This window comes from Microcebus murinus, chromosome 24 (assembly GCF_040939455.1).
Source record: "Microcebus murinus isolate Inina chromosome 24, M.murinus_Inina_mat1.0, whole genome shotgun sequence".
Classification (NCBI taxonomy): Eukaryota; Metazoa; Chordata; class Mammalia; order Primates; family Cheirogaleidae; genus Microcebus; species Microcebus murinus.
Window position 1 is genome coordinate 791,637 of NC_134127.1, and position 12,460 is coordinate 804,096.

At 40.6% G+C, this 12,460-nt stretch overlaps 1 long non-coding RNA gene across 1 annotated transcript in view; it reads left to right on the plus strand.

Annotated features, from left to right (window-relative positions):
- LOC142864147 (uncharacterized) overlaps positions 1-12,460 on the plus strand; it is a 40,843-nt gene that overhangs the window by 24,121 nt on the left and 4,262 nt on the right. The gene's annotated exons all lie outside the window — the stretch shown is intronic.

A 12,460-nucleotide genomic window follows, 5' to 3' on the forward strand; every position in this document is an offset into this window, starting at 1 on the left:
GATTTTTTTTTTTTTTTTTTTTTTTTGAGACAGAGTCTCACTCTGTTGCCCTGGTGAGAATGCTGTGGCATCAGCCTAGCTCACAGAAACCTCAAATTCTTGGGCTCAGGCAATCCTTCTGCCTCAGCCTCCCAAGTCGCTGGGACTACAGGCATGCGCCACCATGCCCGGCTAATTTTTTCTATATATTTTTAGCTGGCCAATTAAACTTCTTTCTATTTTTAGTAGAGATGGGGTCTTGCTCTTGCTGGTTTTGAACTCCTGACCTTGAGCGATCATGCCCACCTCAGCCTCCCATGAGTGCTAGGATTGCAGGCATGCACCACAGCGCCCAGCGGGAAACCAATGTTCTTTATTCATCAAATGATCTTATGACTTGTAAAGTCAAGGAGCTGCTTCAGATGTGGCTTTTTTTTTTTTTTTTTTTTTTGAGACAGAGTCTCTCGCTTTGTTGCCCAGGCTAGAGTGAGTGCCGTGGCGTCAGCCTAGCTCACAGCAACCTCAGACTCCTGGGCTCAAGCAATTCTTCTGCCTCAGCCTCCTAAGTAGCTGGGACTACAGGCATGCGCCACCATGCCCGGCTAATTTTTTCTATATATATATTAGTTGACCAATTAATTTCTTTCTATTTATAGTAAAGACGGGGGTCTCGCTCTTGCTCAGGCTGGTTTCGAACTCCTGACCTCGAGCGATCCTCCCACCTCGGCCTCCCAGAGTGCTGGGATTGCAGGCGTGCACCACAGCGCACGGCGGGAAACCGATGTTCTTTATTCATCAAATGATCATATGATTTTGTGAAGTCAAGGAGCTGCTTCAGGTGTTGTTAAATACAGAGATCTAAACCAGGCAGACCCTATCCGATTATTAGTATCTGTAAAACAAAATAAGTAGAATTCTTTTCCAAGTTCTATCTTCCTTTAAGTAGCTTATCTTTTTCTGTGGGTGCCACATGCTATAAAAGCAAATCAAAAGCAAAAGCAAAACAAAACAAAAAACAAGACAGTGCAACGGGAGCGACCTGTTTCACCTGCTCAGCGCACCCCAATGTCCTGTCCCTTTGACGTTCAAAGTCACCCACCTGGCCAGACACGGTGGCTCACGCCTGTCATCCCAGCACTCTGGGAGGCTGAGGCGGGCGGATTGCTCAAGGTCAGGAGTTGGAAACCAGCCTGAGCAAGAGCGAGACCCCGTCTCTACTATAAATAGAAAGAAACTAATTGGCCAACTAATATATATAGAAAAAATTAGCCAGGCATGGTGGCGCATGCCTGTAGTCCCAGCTACTCGGGAGGCTGAGGCAGGAGGATCGCTTGAGCCCAGGAGTTTGAGGTTGCTGTGAGCGAGGCTGACGCCACGGCACTCACTCTAGCCTGGGCAACAGAGTGAGACTCTGTCTCAAAAAAAAAAAAAAAAAGTCACCCACCTTATTGAACACAGGCCCTAATCAGTCCCGCAGCGGCTCCTACGTCCATCGCTGCGGAGCCCACACCTGGCTGGGCTGGGCGCAGGCTCTCTAGCCCACACGCAGGCGCTCTGCCCCGCCCCAGGCGGCGCGGCGGCTCGGGGCGCCAGGCCCCCGCCTGGCAGTGCTGCTCACGCTGCCAAGGTGGCCTGGAACCTGGGTCCCGGTCAGATTCCTCCTTCCTCATAATAAGCAACTGCCTGGGGACACTTGCGACCTTTTCCTGACACAGGACCTCCACCGGGCCTGACTCAAGGCAGCTGGGATATTCTAGTGACATCGTACCTTGAAAGGAAGGAATGTGTGCACGAGGGTCTCAATTCCATCATAACCTGGAGAAATATTGGCCTATATGCAGAATTTCCTTCCCCTTCACAGCACAGCAAGGAATGTGGGGAATGGTAGCTTTTGTCAGTCGTTTAAAAATGGGCTGGGCACGGCGGCTCACGCCTGTAATCCTAGCACTCTGGAAGGCAAGGAGGGAGGACTGCTTGAGGCCAGGAGTTCCAGGCCAGCCTGGACAATATATCGAGACCCCCATCTCTACAAAAAACAAAACTATCATTAGCTGGGCGTGGTGGTGCACGGAGGCTGAGGCAGGAGGATCACTGGAGCCCAGGAGTTCCAGGTTGCAGTGAACTGTGATGGTGCCACTGAACTCAAGTCTGGACAACAGATTGAAACTCTGTCTCAAACAGAAAAAATCATGTTACATCCTTATTCTGGGGCAATAAATGGTTAATTAAGAAGGGAGGCCGGGCGCTGTGGCTCACGCCTGTAATCCTAGCTCTCTGGGAGGCCGAGGCGGGTGGATCGTTGGAGCTCAGAAGTTCAAGACCAGCCTGAGCAAGAGCCGAGACCCCGTCTCTACTAAAAAAAAAAAAAAACAAAACAAAAACAAAAACAAAAAAACCACGTTAATTGGCCAACTGAAAATGGAAAAAAAAATAAAAAAAAAAGAAGGGCAAGTGAGTTTTTTCAGGAAAAAAAAATTTTACTCCCAGGATGAGGTACCTTATAATCTCCAAAATTAGCCATGATAGCAGATGGAAACTTACAATTGACAGCTTATGGCTTAAAAAAAAACACAGATAAAAAACAACATTCTACCTCACCAGAGAACCACTACAAGAGAGTTTGGAGAAGTGTCTCCCCATAGACTGATTATTAGTTATAAGGAGAAACACAGTAACTCTATAGTAGTGAGACCAGACAATAATTTGACCAAGCAGTCAAAGTAAACTTCTGCAACTATGTACCTATATTAAAAATGAAGAAAGATTTCAAATCAATAACTTAACTTTCCACCTTAAGAAACTCAGGGAAAGAGAACAAATTGAACTCAAAACAAACAGGAGGAGGGAAGTAATAAAGACTAGTGTAGAAATAAATGAAATAGAGAACAGAAAATCAACCAAAAAAAAAGTTGTTTCTTTCAAGAGATCAACAAAATTGATGAGCACTTAGCTAGACCAAGGGATGAAAAAGAGAGAAGACTACTAAACTACTAAATTAGGATGGAAAAAGGGGACAACAGACAAGAGGGAATACTATGAACAACTGTAATCCAACAAATTAGACAATTCAGATGAAATGGGCAAATTCCTAGAAATACTCAAAGTACAAAAACTGTCTCCAGAAAAAAAATCAGAAAATTCAAATGGGCCTATAACAAGTTAGGAGATTGAATTAGTAATTTTAAAACTTCCCACAAAGAAAAACTCGGCTGCAGGGTGAACTCTACCAAACGCTTGCAGGAGCTATGCCAGTGTTTCACAAACTCTTCCAAAAAGTAGAAGAGCAGGTAACATTTCCCAATTTCACTCAATGAGGGCAGTCCTACTCTGATTCCCAAACCAGACAAGGATAACACAAGGGAAAGATACACCCTACAGCCCAACAGCCTTTATGAATATAGATGTGAAAATCCTCAGTAAAACACCAGCAAACGGGATGCAGCACACATAGAAAGGATCAAACCCCGAGGCCAAGCAGGAACCATCCTAGGAGTGCAGGGTTGGTTTAGGATCTGAAAAATCAATTAATATAATATTCCAAGTTAATGGAATGAAGGGCAAAAACCATTTGATCATCCCAATAAATGTAAAGAATTTGGGAAAATCTTACAGCTTTTCATGATAAAAATGCTCAACACAAAAAGAATAGAAAGGTACTTACTCAACCTGATAAAAGGCATCTGTAAAAAACCCAGTGGTGACTGAATGTTTTCCTCCTAAGATTAGGAAGAAGATAAGGACTAGTCTGCTCTTATCACTTCTCTTTAACACTACACCCGAGGTTCTAGCCAGGTCAGTTAGGCAAGACAAAAACATAAAAGGCATCCAGTTGGAAAAGAAGCAAAACTATCTCTATTTACAGATGACATGATCTTGTACATAGAAAATCCGAAGGAATCCATTAAGAACCACTAGAACTAAGAAAGAAGTTCGGTGAGTTTTCAGGACACAAAATCAATATACAAGAATCAGTTGTGGCTTGATTGTGGCTGACACCTGTAATCCTAGCACTTTGGGAGGCTGAGGCAGGAAGATCTCTTGAGCCCAGGAGGTCAAGGCTGCAGTGAGCTATGATTGTGCCACTGCACTCCAGCCTGGGTGACAGAGCGAGACCCTGTCTTTGAAAAAAAAAAATTGTATATTTATACATTTGCAACGAACATTCCTAGAATGAAGTTAAGAAATCAATTCCATTTACAATAGCATCAAAAAGAATAAAATACTTAGGTATAAATTTAACAAGAGAGGTACAAGACTTGTACACTGAAAACTGTAAAATGTTGTTGAAAGAAATTTAGGCCAGGTGCAGCAGCTCATGCCTGTCATTTCAGCCCTTTGGGAGGTCAAGGCAAGAGGATTGCTTGAGGCCAGGCACGGCACTCTAGCCCAGGCGACAGAGCGAGACTCTGTCTCAAAAAAAAAAAAAAAAAAAAAAAGAACTTAGAAAAATAACAAAAGAATAAATAGAAGAAAAATATAAAGACAAAGGTGAAAATTAAGAGGGGAAAGGACATACAACAGAGAAGATCAACAAAGCCAGAAGCTGGGCCGGGCGCTGTGGCTCACGCCTGTCATCCTAGCTCTTGGGAGGCCGAGGCGGGTGGATTGCTCAAGGTCAGGAGTTCAAAACCAGCCTGAGCAAGAGCGAGACCCCGTCTCTACTATAAACAGAAAGAAATTAATTGGCCAACTGATATATATATAAAAAAAAAAAAAAGCCAGAAGCTGTTTCTTTGACAAGACTCATAGCACTGACAGACTTCTGTCAATAATGTTCAAGGAAAAAGAGGTGAGAAAGCAAAACTAAACCATATTCGGAGTGATAAAATCATAATTATGGATGTAGAGAAATTATATTGCCTATAAAAAGATATTATAAACGACTCCCTGAAAACCAAAACAAAATGGAAAAATTCTTAGAAAAATATTTTATTAAAACTGATTAAAGGGCCAGGAGCAGTGGCTCCTGCCTGTAATCCTAGCACTCTGGGAGGCCGAGGTGGGCGGATTGCTTGAGGCCAGGAGTTCGAAACCAGCCTGAGCAAGAGCGAGACCCCGTCTCTGCTATAAATAGAAAGAAACTAATTGGCCAACTAATATATATAGAAAAAATTAGCCGGGCATGGTGGCGCATGCCTGTAGTCCCGGCTACTTGGGAGGCTGAGGCAGGAGGATCGCTTGAGCCCAGGAGTTTGAGGTTGCTGTGAGCTAGGCTGACGCCATGGCACTCACTCTAGCCTGGGCAACAGAGCGAGACTCTGCCTCAAAAAAACAAACTGATTAAAGGAGACAGAAAATCATAATAATTTTACAACCATTAAGAAATTGAGTTAGTACACAAACATTTTCCTACAAAGAAAACACCAGCTCTGGGACTTCACTGGTGAATTTTCCCTAATGTTTAAAGAATCAGTAATTCTGTTTTATAAAACTTTCTAGAGTATAGAAAAAGAAGGAACTCTCCTTTTGCATTTTATGAAGGAAGAATAACTTTGCTATGAAACCAAGCAAGAATACTTCAAGAGAGGAACATTTTATTTTATTTTATTTGAGACACAGTCTTGCTTTGTTGCCCAGGCTAGAGTGAGTGCCGTGGAGTCAGCTTAGCTCACGGCAGCCTCAATCTCCTGGGCTCAAGTGATCCTCCTGCCTCAGCCTCCCGAGTAGCTGGGACTACAGGCATGTGCCACAATGCCCGGTTGATTTTTTTCTCTATATATTAGTTGGCCAATTAATTTATTTCTATTTATAGTAGAGGCGGGGTCTCGCTCTTGCTCAGGCTGGTTTTGAACTCCTGACCTCGAGCGATCCGCCCGCCTCGGCCTCCCAGAGTGCTAGGGTTACAGGCGTGAGCCACCACGCCTGGCCCAAGACTGGAACATTTTAGATCAGCTTTATTCTTGGACATAGTCACATAAATCCTCAACAAATTATTGGCAGAAGAAATCCTGCTATTTACAAAAAAGATAATACTGCATGACCAAGTTGGATTTGTCCCAGGAATGCAAGGTTGACTTAAAGTTAGAAAACAACTGTTGCCGTTCATTACCTGTAGAGATAAAGAAGAAAACCATCAAGCATGTTGTTAGTTACAGATAGGCATTTGGCAAAATTTAACATCTGCTCATGTTAAAAACTCTTAGCAATGTGGAAATAGAATGTAAGTTCTTCAACCTCATAAAAAGCATCTTCAAAACACCTACAGGAAACACATAATCCTTAATTTGAAAGCATTCCTTGTAAGGTTAAAAGCAAGACAAGGGTACCATCACCACACAAATAACAAGAGAAAGGATTGATAACTTCATGTAAATAGTAGGAGCTTCTGTTCACCAAAAAACACCACTAAAAAAAGTGAAAAGAAAATCTTAAAATTAGAAGAAATAATATGCAACATATATAACTGACATGTATCAGTACCTGGACTATATAAAGAACTAAGAAAATGTAAATACTCTAATAGAAAAATGGGCAAAAGACTAGATAAACAAGAGCCTCACAGAAAAGAAAATTCAAATGGCTAATACACATATGGAGGGAAAAAAGAGCAACTTCACTAGCAATCAGGGAAATGCAAATTAAAATACTACAAATAATAATACTAATAAGAATTAACACTCATGGTGTGCATACTATGTAATATAGACTGTTTTTAGTGCTATAACTATAATAACTTAAAAAAAATTTCACAACAATCCTATGTGATAGTATGTTAACAAGTCTTAAAATCAGGTAGTATAAATCCTCCAACTTTGTTCTTTTTCAAAGTTATACAACAATTTTGTCTTTCATATTTCTCTAAAAATTTTAGAATCTGCTTGTCAGTTTCTATAAATGAAGCCTTCTGGGATTATGCTTGCAATTGCATTGAGTCTATAGATCAATTTGGAAATAATTGATATCTTAACAACATGGAGTTTTCCAACCCCAAAACCAGGTATATCTTTCCATTTTCTTAGGTCTTATTTAATCTCTCTTGGCAATATTTTGCAGTGCTCAATGAACAGATCTTGTACATCTTTTGTCAGATTTACCCCTAAATCTTTCTAATTGGTTAAGTATTGCAAAAAATAGTGTTTTTGACATTTTAATCTCCAATTGTTTGCTGTTAGTAGTAGAAATACATTTGATTTTTTTAAATTCCAGTAAACTACACATAACATAAAATTTACCCTCTTAACCATTTTTAAGTGTACAGTTCAGTGATATTAAGTATATTGATATCGTTTTGAAATAATCACCACTATCCATCTCCTAAACTCTTTTCATCTTGAAAAACTAAATCTCTATACCTATTATTAATCCTCTTTTTTCTCTTCCCAACAGGCCCTGACAACCACCCTACTTTCTGTCTCTGTGAATTTGACTACTCTGTATAAGCGAAACCATGCAGTATATGTCTTTGTGTGACTGGTTTATTTTACTTAGCACGATGTCCTCAAAGTTCATCCATGTTGTAGCACATGTCAGAATTTCCTTCCTTTTTAAGGTTGAGTAACAGTCCATTGTACACGTAGACCACGTGTTACTTATCTGTTCATCTGCTGATGGACACTGGGTCACTTCCACCTCTTGGCTAATATGAGTATTGCTGCTATGTACACACAAGTGTACAAACATCTCTTCAAGATTCTGCTTTCAATTCTTTCAGATGTATTTTCAGAAATGGGATTGCTAGATCATTTGATATTTCTATTTTTAATTTTTTGGGGAATCTCCATACTGTTTTCCACAGTGGCTGCATCATTTCACATTCTTACCAACAGTTTACAAGGCCTCCAATTTCTCCACCTCCTAACTAATGCTTATTATTTTGTGTTTTTTTTTTTTTTTTTTTTTTTGAGACAGAGTCTCACTTTGTTGCCTAGGCTAGAGTGAGTGCCGTGGCGTCAGCCTAGCTCACAGCAACCTCAGACTCCTGGGCTCAAGCGATCCTTCTGTCTCAGCCTCCCAAGTAGCTGGGACTACAGGCATGCGCCACCATGCCCGGCTCATTTTTTCTATATATATTAGTTGGCCAATTAGTTTCTTTCTATTTATAGTAGAGACGGGGTCTCGCTCTTGCTCAGGCTGGTTTTGAACTCCCGACCTCGAGCAATCCGCCCGCCTCGGCCTCCCAGAGAGCTAGGATTACAGGCGTGAGCCACCGGGCCCGGCCTATTTTGTGTTTTTTTTTTTTTTTTTTTTTTTTTTTTTTGAGACAGAGTCTCACTTTGTTGCCCAGGCTAGAGTGAGTGCCGTGGCGTCAGCCTAGCTCACAGCAACCTCAAACTCCTGGGCTCGAGCGATCCTTCTGCCTCAGCCTCCCGAGTAGCTGGGACTACAGGCATGAGCCACCATGCCCGGCTAATTTTTTTTATATATATATATCAGTTGGCCAATTAATTTCTTTCTATAGTAGAGACGGGGTCTCGCTCTTGCTCAGGCTGGTTTTGAACTCCTGACCTTGAGCAATCCGCCCGCCTCGGCCTCCCAAGAGCTAGGATTACAGGCGTGAGCCACCGCGCCCGGCCTATTTTGTGTTTTTTGATAGTAGCCATCCTAATGGGTAGGAGGTGGTGTCTCATTATGGTTTTTTTGGTTTTTTTTTTGAGACAGAGTCTCGCTTTGTTGCCCAGGCTAGAGTGAGTGCCGTGGCGTCAGCCTAGCTCACAGCAACCTCAAACTCCTGGGCTCGAGCGATCCTTCTGCCTCAGCCTCCTGAGTAGCTGGGACTACAGGCATGCGCCACCATGCCCGGCTAATTTTTTATATATATATCAGTTGGCCAATTAATTTCTATTTATAGTAGAGACGGGGTCTCGCTCTTGCTCAGGCTGGTTTTGAACTCCTGACCTTGAGCAATCCGCCCGCCTCGGCCTCCCAAGAGCTAGGATTACAGGCGTGAGCCACAGCGCCCGGCCTCATTATGGTTTTGATTTTGGATTTCCCTAATGATTTGTAAGGTTGGGCATCTTTTCATGTGCTTGTTGGCCATTTGTATATCTGATTTGGAGAGAGGTCTGTTCAAATCATTTGCTCATTTTTTAATTGGGTTGGACTTGATTCTTGAATATTGATTTAATATCCTGCAAACCTAATAAACTTATTAATTCTAGCAGTTACTTGTAGGATTTTCTAGCTAGACAATCATCTCATTTATGAATAAAGAGAGCTTTTCTTCCTTCCCAATTTGGATGCCTTTTTGTTTTCCTGCCTTTATTGCTCCAGTTAGAAGCCACAGTACCATGTTGACTAGAAGTGGTGACAATAGACATCTTTGCCGTGATCATGTCTTAAGAGGGAAAATATTTGTCATTCACCATTTCATGTTAATTGTAGGCTTTTCAGAGATGCTCTTTATCAGTGTGAAGAAATTTCCTTCTATTTCTAATTTGCTGAGAGATTTTTTTTTTATCAACGATGGGTGAATTTTGTCTAATGCCGTTTCCTCCATCTATTGAGATAATCATATGATTTTTCTTCTTTAGTCTGTTAATGTGGTGAATTACACTGATTGATTTTCAAGTATTAAAGTAGCCTTGCATTCCTAGGATAAAGCCAGCTGGTCATGTTTATGAAAGATATCCCTTTTCTTGTAATGCCTTTGGTTTTGGAACCAGAGTAATGCTGGCTTCATGAAATGAGGTTGGGAATATTCCCTTTTCAAATTTCTGGAAGAATTTGTATAAAATTTGGTTTATCAAATGCTTGGTAGAATTTATCAGTGAAAATATATGTGCCTGCGGTTTCTTTGTGGAAGGTTTTTAGTTAGAAACTACAAAATTTCAATAGATTATTCAAATCTTATATTTCTTCTTGTGTGACCTTTAGTAGATAATGTCTTTCAAGGAATTTTTCCATTTAATCTAAGTCGTTAAATGTATTGACCTAAAGTTGTTCATAATATTCCTTGTTCTTTTAATGCATGGAGGATCTACACTTCTGTTTCCTTTTTCATTCTTCGTATTGTTAATTTATGTCTTGGTTTTCCTGGTTGATCTTCTTAGAACTTATCAATTTTATTAGTCTTTTCAAAGAACAGTCTTGTGGTTTCATGGATTTTCTCTATTGCTTTTCTGCTTTCCATCACATTGATTGATGCTCTTTATCATTTCCGCCCTGTGACCTACTGTGGGGATTATCTGTTCTTCTTTTTCTAATTTTTTTTTTTTTTTTTTTTTTGAGACAGAGTCTCGCTTATTGCCCAGGCTAGAGTGAGTGCCGTGGCATCAGCCTAGCTCACAGCAACCTCAAACTCCTGGGCTCAAGCGATCCTCCTGCCTCAGCCTCCCGAGTAGCTGGGACTACAGGCATGCGCCACCATGCCCGGCTAATTTTATATATATATATCAATTGGCCAATTAATTTCTTTCTATTTATAGTAGAGACGGGGTCTCGCTCTTGCTCAGGCTGGTTTTGAACTCCTGACCTTGAGCAATCCGCCCGCCTCGGCCTCCCAAGAGCTAGGATTACAGGCGTGAGCCACAGCGCCCGGCCTGTTTGTTTGTTTTTTGAGATAGAGTCTCACTTTGTTGCCTAGGCTACAGTGAGTGCCGTGGCGTCAGCCTAGCTCACAGCAACCTCAGACTCCTGGGCTCAAGCGATCCTCCTGCCTCAGCCTCCCGAGTAGCTGGGACTACAGGCATGCGCCACCATGCCCAGCTAATTTTTTCTGTATGTATTAGTTGGCCAATTAATTTTCTTTCTATTTATAGTAGAGACGGGGGTCTCACTCTTGCTCAGGCTGGTTTCGAACTCCTGACCCCGAGCAATCCACCCGCCTCGGCCTCCCAGAGTGCTAGGATTACAGGTGTGAGCCACCGCGCCCGGCCTAATTTCATTTTGATCAGAGATCATAATGCACATAATCTCAATCCTCTTGAATTTACTGAAACTTATTTTACAACACAAAATATAGTCTATTTTGTGAATATTTTATGTGCACTGGCAGAGTACATGTATTCCTCTGCTGTGGGGTACAATGTTCTACAGACAATAGGTTCAGGTTTATTGACAATGTCGTTCAAGTATTTTGTAGATTTGTCTATTTCTCCTTTTGGTTCTTGATTTTCATTCAGTATTTTGAAGGTCTGTTATTAGTTCCATGAACATTTAGGATTATTATTGCAATTTGATAAGTTGACTCTCTCATCATTCTGAAATATCTATTTATTCCTGGTAATATTCCCCGTTCAGAAACCCATCTTGTTTAGTAGTCCTATAGCCACTCCATCATTCTTTTGATTGATGTTCTCCTGGTATATATTTTTTCATTCTTAACTTTTAACCTATTTGTGTCTTTTTATCTAAAATGTGTTCCTGTAGACAGCACATAGTTGGTTCTTACTATCTCTGACTTTTAATTAGATGTTTAGGTCACTTACATTTCATATAATTTTCAATATGGTTGAGTTTAAGTGTATCATCTTACTATAGTTGTCTATTTGTCTCACCTATTCTTTGCTCCTTTTTTCTTCTTTTCCTGTTTTCTTCTGGATTGAGAATAAAGCAAGAACTCATTCATTATTGTGGGAAAGGCACCAAGTCATTCATAAGGAATCCGCCCCTGTGACTCAAACACCTCCCCCCGGGGCCCCACCTCCAATAGTGGGGATCAGATTTTAACATGAGATTTGGAGGGGACAAATATCCAAACTATATCACCCCCATTGTCCATTTTAATTCTATATAAGTTTTAAATCTCATAATACATTGTTATCAATTTGCCTTATGCAATGATGAAAAATTATACTTATCCACACATTTCACATTTATGGTGTTCTCACTATCTATCTATAAATCTAAATTTCAATCTAGTATCCTTTCTCCTCCTTTCTGAAGAAATTTATTCAACATTTCTGGCAGTTCAGGTCTGCTAGTGATAAACTGTCACAGCTTTTTTTTGTCTAAAAAAATGTTTATTTTGCCTCCATTTCTGGAAGACATTTTTGCTGAGTCAAAAAATTCTAAATTGATTTTTTAAATCTTTCAGTAATCTGAAGACATTTATTTTCTTCTTGGTTGCATAGCTCCTGATGAGAAATCTGATGTAATTCCTATCTTTGTTCCTTTGTATCAATATGTTTCTTTTTTCTCTGGCTCATATTAAGATTTTTCACTGATTTTCAGCAATTTTACCATAATGTGCCTTGGTATGGTGCAATTTTTTATCCTCCTTGATATTCATTAAACTTGAATTTGTGGGTTTATAGATTTATTAAATTTGGGACTATTTCAGTCATCATTTCTTCAAATTTCCTCCAATCACTTTAATATACAGTGGATTCATTTTCAGGACTGAGATGACACCTTCCTGAGGACTAAGGCCTAAAGCACTGAAAGGTCCTTCCATGACAGCTGGGAGAAACAGGCATTATTTCCGTTCATATGGGAGCTCTGGGAATCGTCTTGCCTACCCTTCTTTGGTGGTTCTTTTCCTCAACTAGTTTCCAATTAGTTTCTCAAATTCGTGCAAATCAATACTCATCCAAAGAATCAA